We start from the raw sequence: 17,983 nt of genomic DNA, 5'->3' as shown, positions 1-17,983 counted from the left end.
CAATGATTCATCGGCGTAGCCAAGTGGTCAAACACGAGGGTACAGTAGCACATGCGTTTGACTTTGCCGTAATTCTAGCTCGCGTGACCGCTAAATACGATAATATTCTTGCATTCTAGACCTTGTAAGCGCCTCCGATACTTGGTGGCCGAAGAAGGTATAAACATTGTATTTTATAATAAATACAATAACGAAAGTAGTACAAGCAAGTATTTGATCCACATGATTTCTGTACTAACAGAAATCAACTTTCAAGAAATTAGATGTACTGCTGAACTGGGAAATAATGTATTCATTTTCTCTGTCTAATAAAGTTGTTTTGTACAGTAGAATGTATCTCCAGCTGTCTCTATATGGTGTTGAGATTGTCTCTCTGGTGTTAGAAGAATCGGTTGTTTCATTAATTTAGCATTGGGGGGATAATATTAGCTTTTTTTGCTGCGAAACTCCAGAGTTTTAATATTAAGACTGTTCGGAACTATTGTTTTTGAGACAATAAAAAGAAATCCATGTTTTGATGGGAACCATGTGGTATTTTTTTATGGTCATCGTGGACTTTGATTGTACGATGGATTTGCTAAGTATTGCGGCTTCCTCTGATTGTAAGATAATCGAGCAACGAACAGCCCTACGTATGCTGCTAAGAACTGGCCAGCACGAGACGAATTTATTCCTGGGAAAAATAATATCGATTATACGCATCAGTGGATCCTCAGATGGCAATTGCATATAAAGCTGGGTTAATGAATAATTCCCTGAAGGCTTTGCTGAAAGAAAGTGATGGTTTTAATAATTTAAGGAAGAGAAATATCCAAAATTAAGTGATGCAAAATTCAAAGAAGGAATCTTTGTTGTACTGCAAATTAGAAAACTGTTGCATGACAGCAGCTTCGAACAAAATTTAAATATCATTCACTTATTCACATTGCAGTTTTTTTTTTTTTTTTTCGGCGCCTCCGTAGCAGGTGGGCAGGAGCAGCAGTGCGTAGCACACGCTTCCTGATTAGACCAGGGTTCGAGCCCGTGACCACCAAATACGGAGGATGCAAAAAGGTCAGGGAATGACCACCGCATATCCCCAGCCCGGATAAAGGGTGAGGGTTGGCGTCAGGAAGGGCATCCGGCCGTAATTGGAAAAAGGCGGGACAAAAAAAAAAAAAAAAAATTGCATGGCAGTTTTTTAAATCCTTAAATCGCAATTTTTTTAGGCAATAAAAGAAAAGAAAACTACTTTAAATATTTCTGTGCTGGGTGTAACTTGAAGTACAATTTTTATATTCGCATCTTCATTTTTCTCCCAATAATTTCAATGGCTATTTAGTCAGGGCCGTGCAAAGGTACTTGAGGGTCCGGATGCAAAATGAGTTAAGGGGCTTCGTTTATTTATGATGAGGCTTTGATGACTCCCTCGATGGCTCCCTGGCGCGGCGCATCCAATGCATTCCCCATTTGCACGCCCTGCTATTAATGATGAACGGGGTAAAGGGTTTAAGTATAATGGACCAACGTTATCAAAGGTGGGAAAACAACGCTAATCGGGTACTTGACGACCTCTCTTCCTGGAGCCGCTCTAAATAAACTACGGATAAATCCAAGCAAGACCAAACTGGTGCTCTTTAAAAATAAGCTGGACCTCAGGCGGCCTCCGCAAGTTAGTCTCCGGGATAAAAGGTAAAGTGCAGCCATTATCAACCCACTGCAGGATGGAAGCCTCCTCAACAATTCATGCTGAGGGAAATGGACCGTAATCTGCCACGCTGGTCCATTGCGAGTTGGCAGATCGACCGTATTCAGCAGTCAGGGGCTTGAACCCCGGTCTACTCAAAGAGCGTGTGTTACTGCACTCCCGCTCCTGACCACTCAGCTATTGTCACACAGACCACTGTGCTAGGGGTGGTTCTTAATCACAAATTAAGCTTTCACCCCCGCCTCATCCATCAGCTCCAAGGTGAAAAAATTTCAGGCTCAATCATCAGAATCACCAGGAACGAATGGGGCCTGTCCAAGCGGTCGCTCCAGATATAGTATAAAGCCGTCTTCCTTCTGATCGTGTCGTATGCTGCAGGTACTTGGTTCCACCGAGCTAGATTGATAAAAATGGCAAATTAGGCTCTATACAACGGACAATGCTCCTGGCTACCTATAGGGTATGCAAGACAGTATTCACTGCTGTCATCCAGGTCTTAGCTGGGACCCTTTCACTGGACATATATGTAACCGTAGCCGGACTTTTAGAATCAGGAAGAAAATCCCGACCAAGATCTGGGACATTGAGGTAAACCTGGACACTGACCCTAAGGTAGAGAGAACGCGCTGTTATAATGAGATGATAAACATCTGGCAGACAAGATGGGGCACTTCCACCAAGGGTGCAGTTACAAGGAGATTCCTTCCAGATGTCACTTTCCGCTCCTCTAAGTCAGCGCAGAAGTGGCTCTTTCTAACACTTGAAACATCGTTCTTAGTCACAGGGCATGGCACATTGAACGAGAAGCTCTTCCAACTAGGCCTAATACCCATAGATGTTTGCTACTGCGGCGCCAAGGAGAATTGGTTCCACCTTCTCTTCAAGTGCGCTCTCTATGAGGACTTGAGGCAAGACCTAGCTAATACCAACCTTGCCACTGAAAACCAACTGAACATTCTGCTACAGACACCAGAGAACCTGGTTGCCTTCCAGAACTTCTTGACGCAGGTATTCACGCGCAGGAAAACCTCCTGCAGAATCAAACAAACTACGAATGGGGATCCTCAGACAGCAACTTAAAATTTTATTTTATAATTTTTTTTTAATTAATTTATTTTTTAAATTTTTTTTCTCTTTTTCTCTTCGCGCTCTGCACTAGTGCTTCTCTTTTTTTTTTTTTTTTTTTTACACCGGGATTTTTCTCTCTCTCTCTCTCTCTCTCTATTTATTTTTTTCTTCTTCTTCCCCCACTCTGGAATGGGCCCTCAAAGGAATCTGGCCAATCTTTTGGCAACATCAGGTGAGTCAGTCTCCAATTGAGACGGCACGAGTTTTACTGGGACTGGCCCACCTTCCCGTGGTGTGGACGAGTACCCAGAATCACCTCTCCAGGTGACTGATGCATCTGGGTAGCCAAGGGGCCAGATTATACACATAATACACACAAACCTACATTACTCATATTTCTGCCCCCTTTCAGTAGTATTGTTCTTCACAGAGATAAGAGGCGGATTTGAACAGACGTTCTAGGAGCCGCCCCTTACAAAAATACACGTCCATGTCCAAAGAAGGTGGGATCCAGACATGATAACTGTCAGTTTTGGGGGTTAAATTCGTACAAAAGAGAAACAAGTTAGTTAATTTCATGAAAATTTCACTAGAACGAAATATTTGCCGGTCCAGGACAATTTCACTTAACAAATATTGCAATGTAAGTTTTGTTTGAATGAAAAAATTTCAAAATGCAAAATTTAGTACAACGAATGTAATAATTAATTTTTATTGCACGTAAAGGTACGATACAATGTACGACATATGGCATGGTGCCAGGGGTTTCACATGAATAAATATAATAAGATATAGTAAGAAGATAATAACAAAATAATAACACTGATAATAATAACAATAACAATGCTTGCTTACTTACTTACTTACTTACTCCACAGCGTTACGGTCCTTGTAGAACCTTGGAATCCTCAATGATTTTCCTCCAGCTTTCTCTTTCCCTGGCCATTGTTCTCAATCGTCTCACCCTAAGTTGTTGTAGGTCGTTCTCTATGTTATCCACCTCCTTCTCGGTCTTCCTCTCAATTTTCTTCCTCCCGGTTGCCCTTACATTGCTTTCCTTGGCTATCTGTTTTCCTCCATTCGTATCAGGTGGCCTGCCAATCTAAGTCTTGAGCTCTTTATCACTACTACCATATCCAGTTCTCCATACAGTTCCTTCAGCTCTTGGTTTATCCTTATTTTCCACTCTTCCCCGACTTTTACGGGGCCAAAGATTTTCCTTAATATCTTCCTTTCCCACACATTTAAATATTTTTCGTCCTTCTTTTTAAGCACCCATGTTTCATTAGCATAAGTCACGACAGGTCGTACCACCGTTTTGTATAACACTAATTTCGTTCTTCTAGGGAGCAGTTTTGATCGAAAGTGTTTCTGCAGGGAAAAATAGCATCTCTTACCAGCATTAAGACGAGCGTGGATTTCTGGAGTGTTACTACTATCAAGGTTAATCACAGCTCCCAGATATTTGATGCATTCTGTTCTATTGAAACTATGCTTCACTGTTTGCCAGATCTGTTGGGTACTTTATCTCTCCCTCCCACATGTAATCAGAAACTCCGTTTTATTTTCATTTCATTTTATTGTGATTATTGTTATAATCATAATAATGATTATAACAAAATATCAAAATTGAATCAATAAAGTCCAATCCAGGAACAGATACCATGTGAACCACTCCTCCACACATCTAGATTACAGGAATTCGTGGATCACAGAACAGAGTGACACAGATCGAGTTTTTCACAGTTCAGAGATAGAGTTTACAGTTCAAATTCGTCCCCCTACTGGGTGGGGAACAGATCACATGCTTTTGTTAAGATCCTTCTCCTGAAGGATTCTTCCTGTCGCAGGCAAACCGGTACAGATCAACGTCCAGCGATTCTATAATCGTCAACATTTGTGTGGGAAGAAATCTTTCAGTGATGTGCAGTCTCACATGGGCCGCGCATAACTGTGGCTTTGCTCTCAGTGCAAAAGGTGGAACTCTTCAGCAGTTCACGTCCCAAATGTTGGGGGTGGAGATCTTTCCCGTGAGCATTTTCATAGTGAAGGTTAGACGTCTCTGTTCCATCTTCACTGGCAATCGTTCCAGAACGTGGCCATCGCTGTAGTTCGCTGCTGTGGAGGTAACTGAGACTTCCATGTGGCCCATTTAAGTAACCAAAACTCGGCTGCATAGTGGGTTTAGCGTAGTTTTGGTCGCAGAACCTCAAATTTCTGCTCCGTAGAGGATGCGTTGGAATATGACGGTCTGGATGTACCTCTTGGTAGTGCCTGGGTTTATGACGCCCAGAATGTGCTGTTTCGCCATCCGGTGATTTCGGCTCATTTGAAGGCTCAGATGTTCAAGTTGGTAGTTGAAGCGTAACTTTGCGTCGAAGATCACCCAGAGCTCACGATGTTTTGCTAAACGTTTGATGACTTTCCCGTCATGCGTAGGGTGAATGACTGTCGGATCGGGCTTCAATGAAAAGACTATACAAGCGGATTTGTCTGGACTTGTATTTTCATGGTATCAATGCACATGTATTTGGTTTACAAAGAAAAAAAAAAAAGAACAAAAGAACTCAGTATCGTACCCTCTGTTTTCTAAATTATCATTAGCAGTGCCACATGATGCAAGAAAGCAAGCTCATCGGTAAAAAAAAAAAAAAAAACCCACTTCCAACTGACTACACCTGCTTCAAAAGTTGTCCAGTTCTTCCTTGAATTTATTTAATCTATCAACTACCACAACGACAAGTGGAAGTTTGTTACAGCAATCAACCACTCGCTGGCTAAATGCAAATTTACGCATATCTATTCTGCAAATGTTCTTTCCTCAATTTGAATTTATGGGCCCTCAAATGCGTAATCTGAACAAGAGGAAGAATCCCATCAGCATTGAGCTTGCTGAAACCATTTAAAACCTTAAACACCTCAATCAAATCACCTCGCAGGTGTCTAGTCTCAAGACGCTGCAATTTGCAGAACTTAAAGCCTTTCTTGGTAAGAGCACCGCTTCGTTCACCTTGACCAATCTCGTTGCTCTTCTCTGTACCCCACTAGTCTTTAAATTTCTAGGTGGTCAGGATAAAACCGAACGGACCATAATACCTTGCAATAATCTAATACTCTATTTAATTGTGGTCCACCCATTCGGCAAAAAAAAAATAAAAAATAAACGTTATAATTGCCAATCTAATCCAACTTTAGTGCAACTGTGCATTTTAGATTGCGCTAAAATCGAATTTTTGTATGTTGATAAGCGAAAAATAAAGTTAAAAATTAGAAAAGTACTAATTTTCTTTCAAAACAGTAACTGAATAAGCATATTTACTTTTATAGAATGTATTTGAACGTTTAATTTGTTTAATACTGATTTTAAAGTTGATTCTTGAGCAAATAAAGTGGAAATTACCATGTCTGAATATCAGATAAGTGCAACATAACTTATTCGAACAAATAATGGTTCTTTTAAAACAATTTTCAGCAATATTCATTAGAAAGAAATTTCTGTGTAATGCATCCCCCAGAAGTTCGCTGTAACAGTATTTTACCGTATTAATATTTTATGTTGCACCTCTCACCCAAATTTCTAGTTTCGCTACTGATAATGATCGTAAACTGCAATGGTTCGAACATTCAACAATCGATATGTACAGTATTAACTTTAAAAATACATGTATACTGTCACTAACCTATGGAACTTATTTTAGCCCTAAAAAATATTGACATTCATATTTAAACTATCTCTACATACTAAGAAAAACATTTTAAGTGAGTCTTCTGCAGTGCTTATTTTATTTATCAAATATTTTTAACCAGCATTAAGATTACTTTCAGACAAACCACAGATGCCAAAAGAAATAAAACGTACTGCATCACAATACCACGCCTAATTATCTGGTGAGAGTGGTGCCATCTCGTGGAGAAAAGCATAATTTCGTCTCTTATCAATAAAATAAAATAATTCAATGAAACTGCACAAACTAACTAAAGTTTGATGAATGGCATGTTATTTATCCAGAAATATCATCGTTCGTTTAATGTATACATTGTAAAATATATAAATACACGTATATCGCACATAAAAATAAGCACTAGAATAGCATGCCAAGTAAAGGTATCTCATTTTTAAAATGGCACTCAGCGGGCTGAAATTTTCTTCATTAACTCTGCCTTTTCTGCTGTTCAGAAGACAGCTACAGCTACACATATTACTCAATAAAATGCCAACTAAAAATCTTTATTTTTCTATTTACGTGTTCTGTAATGCATATGGCAAAATAAGAGCCCTTTTTTTTAAGTTGTTTGTAAGGTGGGGGAAGGGATCGACGAATATATTCCATAACTGTGTGCTGAGTTTGGAACAACACCACATAAAATGACATGCATCATTGTACGCCAATACTTGCACGCTTTGAGAAGGCGGTTAAAACTGGCTGAGATGTCTGATGCGCACTTCATAACGCCTGTTTTAGAAGGTTTGTTTTTTGTACAGTTTGCATGTTATTTTTATCGCTTCTGCTAAGTTTCCCGAGAATATCTCTATATCAGAGATACTATTTTATCATGAATTTTAACCACTCATTTAAGTCAATTTTACCTAAACTGCTTGCAATAAATTGGTGTTTAACAAAAGCGAAGATAAATATGGAACGTTCTCGCTAAAACAAATACACAATAATTAACTATTACATTAAGTTCTACAAGAAATGCAAATGCATTATTTCTGTACGAGCTGGCCACGTATAACGACAAAACGAAGTTTGTCGTTGCAGCTACGAACAGAATAACAAAATTATCCATTGATCGTATTAGTATTTTCCGGTTTTTTGTGCTGGCGTCTGGGGAAATAATCCAGAGAACTTGGAAGACATTTTTAGAGCTCAGAACACGACTTTCTCATTCCAAATATGACTTATCACAAAAAATAGGTAATACCATTCAAGAACATGCCGACATTTTAAGATTAAATGAAGTAGTGTGCCAAGGCATTGCCCATAAAAAAAAAAAATAATAAAAAAAAAAAAAACAATATTACAATTTTAATTCTTTAGTATCTTTAGGGTACTGTTTTAGCAGTTTAATTAAAGCATGAATCCAGTGAAACTGCCAAAAATTACACAACGCAAAGCATCAAATTCATAATATTTGATATCTCACTGTAAAATGTAGAGACACATGGCCGTGTCAAGACTTTTAAGCGACTGAATGCAAACAAGAATATGCCGCTCTTCCTACCATCTAAATATATTAAAAGGCGTATCATGCCGCTCTTCCTACCATCTAAATATATTAAAAGGTGTATCATGCCGCTCTTCCTACCATCTAAATATATTAAAAGGTGTATCATGCCGCTCCCCAAAGAAGACGCTTGGATGCGGCCGCTTCCAAGATTCTTCGTTAAAACGGCATTGAAGACAAAAGTCCCACAAGAAAAACGGTTTAGTCCCATTTTCATGTCTATCTTAAAACATTTCTCGGTATTTTTAAATACCGAGAAATGTTTTAGGATGCCACTGGAAACAGTTCAAACAAACAGCGCTCGAACCGGACAGGAACACCGATCCGGTTGATAAGTTTACTTTTCAGACTTAAGCTGAAAGGCTTTCAGTTGTTAAACTTTCCAAAAAAATTTTCCAGAATTTAAGTTTTCCAAAGATGATGACTCGCGATTGGAACTGTTCGATGGTGCTGTTACAGCATACATATTCTTAATTAATTGTGCCATCTTAATGTCAGAAGCTTCTCGGAGAACTACAACACTAAACATTGGTATCCAGTGTATTTTCATGTATTTCATCCTTATAAAAGAAAAGGTCAGTGCCCTAATGACGGTGTTGTACAGAAATGACCAGAAACACCATTACATCAAAGATGAAGAAGAAATAAGTAATAACACTTAGTAAGAGCGGACTGTTTAAGTAATTATTGTTACAACATAATGAGCACTATTACATACATCTGATCTGTAGTTAATTAAATATGCTATCTCTATTTATAGCTATAAAAATCTGCATATCGACTCTTGGTCGTAATCCTTCCTTAATACCTTGGAAAATAGTTTCGACTCAAACATCTTTTATAGGAATAAGTATAAGATTCGTTGTTATAATGTTTGCATGTTTTGGATATTAAAACTTATTTCATCTGCAAAATGACAGTTGTTAATATTTTCTAATTGGATTACTGGCTGCTACTGAATAAATAATTTTATACGTTATAAATCGTCGGTAAAACACCGAAAACAACCTCTAAACTTCATAAATTAAGCATTTATATCATTAATAAAAAAATTATAAATAGTAAATTATAAAAAATGAAGGTAAATTATAAATGTTATTTATAATTTACCTTCATAATTTACAAATAATAATATATTTATTACTTGTAAATTATAAATTTACAAATAATAAATATAAATTCTAATATATTAAAAATATAATTACAATAATCACCGAACAGCCTAAAAAAATTAATTCGTTGACAACGCAAATAAGATAGTTAATATACGCAGTGCACTACATTTCAGGTGTTTGATTTATTTTTTTTAATAAATTAAATAATTTTTTTTTCTGAGATTAACAGAAGTGAAAAGTAAATACAGTTATCTCCTTATCAATTAATTACTAAAATTATAATTTTATAGTTAAAATGTCTGTATAACATTTATTACTCTCCTCCTGTATACTTTTTTTCAAGTGTCTTTTCTCCCTATATATGTATCTCTTCACAAGCAATACACGCGAAGCGTGCACAGAATGCCTATACAATACCGCATAAAAACTTTATTTAATCCATGAATTTCTTTTTTCCACACAAATTGTATGAGGGAAAAATAATAACTCTCAGACTTCTTTTGTCTGATTTTAATTAAATTTGGAATGACTCGACAGATATTTTTAAAAGGTCCAAATATAAAAATTTATGAAACTCCATCCACGGAGCGTCGGGTTATTACTTGCGAAAGAACAGACGGACACGATAAGGACAATGACGGTTTATAATATACATGCGAACGCACCTAAAAAGGCTAATAGCAGAACCATAATTAGGGTACTGTTAATTCTTGGCGCATCAGCTTCTATGGCCATAATGCACCTCCCAAAGGTTTTTGCATTTTGCTGTGATCCAAGCCCGAGGCGGGAATCGAACCCGCGACCTTTGGGTTGCCAGGTATGCACTTTACCTACCTGGCTAGCCCGGTCGGCAAGTAAAAATAAGTAAAATAAGTGTTAAGTAAAAATATTTCTCTAATAGAGAAAATGGCACAATGACGAAGGAATAGCATAATGTACTTAAAACACAATTTACCGTTATTTAAAGTGTGAAAATTTCAAAGGGAACATTTAAAATTATCTGTTTGGAGTGCTATGAATTTTGTGATGTATTATGTTCACTCCCATATTATTCCCGAATACAATAATTCCTCTCCAACAAGTTGATTTAATATAACGCGGTTTTAAATTTGTATATTTTACTATCCGCCGGTTTTTTTTTTTTTTTTTTTTTCACTATACGCAGCAAAAGAACAATAATTATTGTGGTGCCACAGGCTGCGGCAACGGGAGATGATTTGTTTACGCCCTACCCCAGTGGTTCCCAAACTTCCCGGTCGCGAATTCGCGGTACACTCAAAGCGATTGCCACTGAAGTCAATGGAGTTTTCCTAATCTCAGGACACACTTGAAGGAAGTCGTGGCAGATTAGGGTGCTGGGCCACACAATTTGGGAACCTGCAGTCTACCCTCTCAATAACGAACCCGTCAGTATCATGAATGCAGTGACTGAGCGTGAATGCGTCGCAGGCTCTTCGATGATCGTGTTTTTGTCTTTCGTACTGTGATATTCTTGTATTCTTTCTATCCTGTGAATTCCTCTAGCCTTATTTGGTCATCTCGGAATATAATAGAAAATTTATTTACTTACGTTTTTTGCGGTCGTATTTCGGACTTATTTTTGCAAAGCTGTGAAGATTGGAGAGCGTTTCTCTGAATCAAATGAAAATGTTACGTGGAAAGAGCGTCGACATTTTGTGTGTATATTTTGCTTCATCACCTTGTTGCTGTTTTTTTTTTTTTTTTTTTTTTCTTATTGTATTGCCAACCTTATCATAGTTTTTGGTTTTCTGAACCGAAAATGAAGTTTATTGGGTTTTTCATGTTTTCTTTTGTTATTTTCTCCTAACCCCAAATTTCTAACGGTCCTTAACCTTAAAAAACCACATCTGACGAGGGATTACTGTATAACTACATTATCATTTTTATTTTCCTGATGTTTATATTCGCTAATAAGTTTATAGGCTACCATAAAAAGCTACAGAAACATTGGCATGATTTTATTTAATTTTCATAAAACAATTACCAGTTGAAGGATATGTTTCAGGTGTCTAAATCAGCTTATTCATATATAAAAAGCTGTCTCCTTCTTTGTCAACAGTCTTAAGAATATCCTCACATCTCTCAGAAAGTTTGTCTTCCACAGCCAGATAAAACCACAAGAAAGTTGTTAAAAGCTTTTGCCGAAAAAATTAAAACTCTGTAAGACACAAATGGTTTTAATTTCCAGTTTTGATAATACATGAGCTGCTGATGACGGGAAGCTGATGAATGATATGTATTTATCATAAAACACAAACTTAAATTATAACCAAACGCAAATCTAAATTTACCTATTACATTACGTGTTGTAAAGATTCAATTCATGCAAATATATGCTAGATAAAAGTTATGTTTTATGTTAATGATACATTTCAATTGTAGTTGCTAACGTTTCCTCGCGGTTTCTACTGTAGGATGGCACAGGATTTCAGGCGCTAAAGGATGATAGGGGATCTAAAGAAACTGATACTGTCGTGGATGGCTTTTTATTTCTTCCAATGTTTCTACTGTCATTGAAGTATTGGGACGCCATACGCTCTTGACGTGCAGAAAAGTAGTCGTTTTAAAGAGGTGAGGTGTTTCTCAACCAGGGGATAGCGATTCTCCTCCTCCCATTCCTCTTAAAATGTATCTCTAAGGATATCCTGGGGGAGAGAGGGAGTCGCGAAGTACCACAAATGATTAAAAAAAAAAAAAAGTCTCAAACGATAACACAAACTACGCTTGTTATGACCAGTAGGTGGTTCGCAGAACGATCGGAAATTTTATTTTGGTCAAAAACAAGGAACGTGATACCACGGAATGCATAATATACTTGTAGTACATCGTTAAAATCTCCAAGTTCACTGATGAGGCTAATACCGAATGAAGATAGGATTTCAAGGATGTACCTCAAAGATTAGTTGAACGGTAGTCGATGTACTTAAATATCAGATCTAGAGCTGAAGGATGGCTGAATATCCATTCGGAAGCCACAGACTGGTGTACTATTAAAAAAGGCACCCAAGAAAGTTGTGTCTCCTCCCCACCCCGTGTCTAGCTGTCAAACATTGTAGTCCACACCTTTTAAGCTATTCCTCTTTGAGGTAATGCTCAGTGCTGCTCATTAATGTGGTCGTCTTCTTTGAATCAATTCTTTCCAGAAGCTTTATGTCTTTTTTTTATGTGACTTGCAGACATAAATAAGGTATTCAGTGCCGTTTCGCGGTAATTTTATACAAAGGAATAATGACTTCCTTCCTTCTTCTTGCAAAGATGCGATAAATCACTGATATACCCCCATGTATATTCCTGATCTTCTTCATGGTTGATTGTTATACAATTTTAGGCGCATCAGCAACTTAAGCCATTCTGTCCTGTATATAATGTCTGTAAACTGCGTGTGTTTTGTGGTCGATTTGCTGTTTGCTGGACGAAAAACCCAAGTTTCCGGGAGTGAAAAAAACATTCTACCTGAGACCGACTAACTCAACCACGTTGTGAAAAAGGCCCATAAAAATCTCACGTCAGGTCTATTCCACCCGGTGTAGGGAGGGCGGTGATTATACCAATTATGCTACACACAATGGCGCACTTCATGAAAGCTTCGTGTCTAAATCTTTCTCGTCCTAAGACATTTGCAGCCCTCCCGCTTCCCCCAGGCTATAAGTTATTCCTGGATTTCTGTTCCCAAGTGCAAGGCAGAGTTACTAAAACCAGACTATCCTGAAGCGATATAGCTTGGTTCTGGCCATTACCCCCCCCCCCACCCCAAAACCTTCAAATCATCAGCCAACCACTGCCAGCTTTTGCTGTATTCCCTTGTCTTTGTCAATGAGAACGATTAGAAACAAGGTGAGCCATAACATGAATCCATGAAAAACGCCACTAGCTAGACTGATTTACTCTCAAATATGTCCCATCTACGATTAACCTCTGTCTCCCATCCCAGAGCCAACCCCCCTGATTCACCTAAAACTGTTTCCTAAAATCCCAGCTTGCTCCATTTTTACAATAACTTCACGAGAAACCGCATCAAATGGAACTTCAGAGTTGTTTCTTGCAGGTAACTGTTTTTTGTGATCTCGTTATAGCAATTAACCAGACTGATCAGGCAAGGCTTCCCCTTCACTATTCAGTGCTCTGATCCCTTTAACATTTTACACTTATCTCGGTCGGCCTATATTGTGTTCTTAACTAGACATCATTATTTTGACAATCACATAAGTCAAACTTACCGATCGAGATCTACTAATTACGACTCTCTTTAACTAATCTCTTATGAACTGGAAAGACCTCTGCGCTTCTTCAGTCGAAGATGGACATCCTAGAATGTTATGATCACATTATAACATTTCTAACGGTTTGATGCACTCATATACCACCTTTATTAGCATATCTGGATGTATACCGTTCACCCCTCATATCCTGGTCAGCCTCATTGGTGATGCACTTCTCAAAAATAATTACATCACTTATTTTACAGAAATCTAACATCACTTATTTTACAGCAATCTAACATCACTTATTTTACAGCAATCTAACATCATCACTGTTTCTGCCAGGTTCGAAGATGCTTTAAATTGCAATTATCGTTGCAAACGATCTCTGCCATTACGGCTGGATTGTCGGAGAACCCACCACACTTCGATCTTGTAAGGGGGAGGTGGGTTCTATTTATTTGTCATATTAATTGGTGTCCTGCGATAACTTCAACTATCGCGTGTTTTTTTTTTTTTTTTTTTTTTTCAATTAATCCTGTCAGCAATCGCGTCATCCATTTTGGCATCTTTCTTTTTTCAGGTACCGTCCCACTAAAATTCCCTTGAACAACTCACTTAACTTGTGTTCAAAACAATAGTTACATCAATTAAAAGAACTAATAAATACTTCAATTCACCACACTCCCCCTGCCGAAATTGAAGCCCTTGCCTTTTCCATTAACAACCAACATTTCTTTGGACATCACCCATTTTTTGACATTGTTATCATTACCTGCCGCTGCACTATCACATTTTCAAAACTGCTTGTCTGAGTCATTAGTACACTGCACTGGTTCATGGTACTCAAAATATCAGAAATGTCATAAATCTGCACATTTCTGACACGGTCTATAAAAGATAGGAAAAAGAGCCACATACAGCGGTATGTGTTCAAATATTTCTATCGAGTAATCTCGACCGCTAAGCTCCAACCGAAATTAATTTTTCTTTCAAGATATATTGAAAGTTGGTGTGGACGCGGGACAAATCGATGCTGTGTGGATCGTCTGACATTCTCCGCTTCCCCTAAACATGAGCAGAGCAGAGGGCGGCTGGAAAACCACATTAAACCCTGGCTTAATCACGGTGCAATTTGTATATGATTTGTCTACACCACGTATATGAGTTATTCCCCGTTGGTAAATAAAATATTATACAAATGGGTATTCTAAAGAAAAAAAAAAACATTTGACTTAAAATCCGGAAAAAAAGTCAAGCTGCTGGAAAACCTTAAAGGCTTAAAAGATTCATAAAATCTAACAGCAAAACTTGACAAATTGGAAGGCACACAATTAATATTCAGTCATTTTGATATGCAGCAACACACTAGCAATGCAGCCTAAAACAGACGGCACTATTATTATCTTGGGTGACAATTGTTAATATAATTATCACCAAGATAATTATAGTATTTAAAGGAAAATGAAGGATTCATACACTTTTAAATACTGCACGATAATTAATAAATTCATCTGTAACCCATTTGCGTATTTTAAACTAACTTTTATTTTTCAGTGTGCAGTTGAATAGCTGGCCACCTAAAAATGCACAGGATATTAGGAAAGAAGCGTCGCCATATTTAATATGATATTAAATGAATTGATATAATTAATGATGTTGATGTACAGTACAAATGCAACTGTTTTCTTGGAAATGTTACTAAAGATTTATCAAGGGTCTTTCAAAATTAGAACATGATATTTAAACATTTTATAACAAATCCTAACAACTAATTAACATTTTTTTGAACCACGTATATTACGCAATTCAAAAATAGTGCAATTCCGTAAACTGATTCTTCTGGTTTCTCCACTTTGATTATCACTTTTCTTCCCTCTTTATTTATTTATGAGTTTAATTAATTTAGAAGAAAGGAAAACAGACCGTACTTATTGGAAAACAGGCGCTTTTTTTTCTTCTTTGTTCTGCATTTTATGATGAATTGAACGAATGGATCATAATCTATTTATTCAATACTATTAATAATTATTAATAAACTAGTAATATTTTAAACTTTCGACTTTTTTTTGTCTTTGTACTAAAACAACGTTTTAAGCTGCAAACTAAAAAAAAATTAACTAAAAAATTAAAAATTAGTGTTTTGATTCAAAAATTTTGAATAATAACATATTTTATTAATTTGCAAACAACTGCTTCTCCAATGAGTAAAATGAAATGTAAAAATATGGAAAGTATGTAAAGGGCAATGCAAATTTTTAGTGGAAGGGGTCATCCAGCTGAATCGGATCTCTATTAAGTTCTGTGGTCTAACGAATCGGGTTAAATATGCAATAGACCGCAGAAACAAAAATATGTATATTTAATGATTAGAAATAATATCAAACTGCAACACTTTTACATACGTGCAAGCACTGAAGTTATTTTACTTTTTACTAAAAAAGTGAAATAACTTCACTCGTTTTGTAGCTTGATTGCACCATGCATTCGAACATTTTTTTTTTTTTTTTTTTAATATTGATTGATGTGCACACACACATACAAAGATTACTTGAAAGCTGCAGTCTTGTTTAATGTAGTTGTTCTTGCAGTTTCCTTTTTCATAATTGAAACTGGTTCAGAACAAACGAGGCACGTTCACAGGCATGTTGTTCACTTCAACAGATAATTTCATACGAAAAAATAAATAAAACAAATAAATTCGTGCAGTATTTTAAAACACGGCATAACAAGTTCATTTGCAAAACACTGATCGGTGTGTTCCTTATTTGCATATTTTCCTTTTCCTTTCAACTCCCGCAATAAAGCTTGCTTATTATGTTTTCTTATATTACAGATTAACATGTTTACATCAAAACGTTTACATATTTTTTGGGTTAAATTACTTTATGATCACCCTGTACTTCAACAATCCTAAACTGAGGACTACCAGAGAAAAGAAAATGGTAGAAAATCGCTAGTACGTAAAAATAATAACGCAAAAGAAGCGAAAACTTCTTAGATCACTGGCACTGAAGCATAGAAAATACCGCACGAAATAAGAAACTGTCAATTTGTATATCCATCTTAGGATTTAAACATCTCCCCCCCCTCCCTTTTTTTTTAAGTGAGCATATAAAAAGTTATTGTCGTAACCCAATGAATATGAACCATTACACAGCTGCATTTTAATATGGTGGAATAGCCTGTTTTGCCATCTCAGCATTTTACTGTATTTTGAATATGTTCGGATCTCAATGTCTTCTACTATCACTACTCATAAGTGAATGACAGTCGGATTTCTCCCTCACGGCAGAGGTGTGCGCTGTCACAAGCTTTATCTGGGTCAAGCAACCATGTTGTTAGATTTTAATGATGTTAGATTTTATTAGTGATAATAAACTTACCACTAATAAGAAGGTGATTATCCCTTTGTATAAGGCAATGGTCAGGCCACCTTGAGTACTGTGTACAGGTCTGGAGGCCTCATTTTAGGAAAAATGTAGTTGCTTGAGCGAGTACAGAGAAGGGCAATAAGATTGGTGAGGGGAATGATGGGGTCCTCTTACCAAGAAAGGCTTAAGTTTTGCAAACTGCGGCGTCTGGAGACTAGGCACCTGGGAGGTGATCTGATTGAGGTGCATAAGGCTTTAAATGGGTTCAGCAGGCTCAATTCTGATGGGAGAACAAACTTCCATCTGCCGTTGTGGAAGTTGATAGCTTAAATAAATTCAAGGAGGAACTGGACAAACGTTTAGAGGGAATGGATGTGTGAAATGTCTTTTTTTTAGCTGATGCTACATAAGCCTGCTTTCTTGCATCACATGCCTCTACTACTACTAATACTTATGCTTGTGTTAAATAACACTATTTTTATTCATTGCAAATCACAAATGACAAGTTAACACACACTACTGAGAAAAAAGATTCAAACTGAATAAAGGTATTAAAAGCATACAGCAATAGGAAACTTCTCTGTATGTTTTTCCGACCTGTTATGGCAATAGCCATTACAGCGACTGCAATAAAATGACAACAAATTGAAACAGTCACATGGGAACGGTGAGCCAATAGTTAACAATCGACATATAGTGCCGCTGACGATGGCATTCAGTCACATGATTTAACACTGCTCATTGGAACGCTAGAGACAGGAATGTGAGAAAGCGAAGTTGCAGCGATGGAAGCGAGAAGAAAGGGAGGATGGAGGGAGGTAGACGTACCCTTCCACAACATCAGTGAACAGAGAGAAGGAAAAGAGGGGAGGAGTAGGAATTTAATAGGAGGAAGGAAAGAAAAAGAAATTCAGGAGAAGAAAAGAAAGTAGGCGAAGGAAGGAAGGGAAATCAAAAATGGAACGGTTAGCATGCCAAGAAACCATCAGGAGACGGTTTCTTCTATAAGATGACAGATTCAGTACGGATTACAGTCAGTTGTCTCGATCCCACTAATCCTGAAATTAAGTGCATTCAGCCAGTATTTATTGAAAGAGTGTGTGAGAAAAACCTAACGTTGAACCCGCCATTAATGTTTTTCTATGGCCGAGCACGCTAGACTCGCGATTTCTCATGTTACAATACTGAAATCGTATTTTCCTCAGCTCCATAAAACTGGCTGAACTAATTTCATTTGAAAACCAATTCCAATGATATCAATCTAAGTCAAGGCACCCGACTGCATGCAGT

The sequence above is a fragment of the Mastigoproctus giganteus genome, chromosome 14, assembly GCF_048544385.1.
Source record: "Mastigoproctus giganteus isolate SK-2022 chromosome 14, ASM4854438v1, whole genome shotgun sequence".
Taxonomy (NCBI): Eukaryota; Metazoa; Arthropoda; class Arachnida; order Uropygi; family Thelyphonidae; genus Mastigoproctus; species Mastigoproctus giganteus.
Note: the sequence above shows the minus strand (reverse complement) of the source record.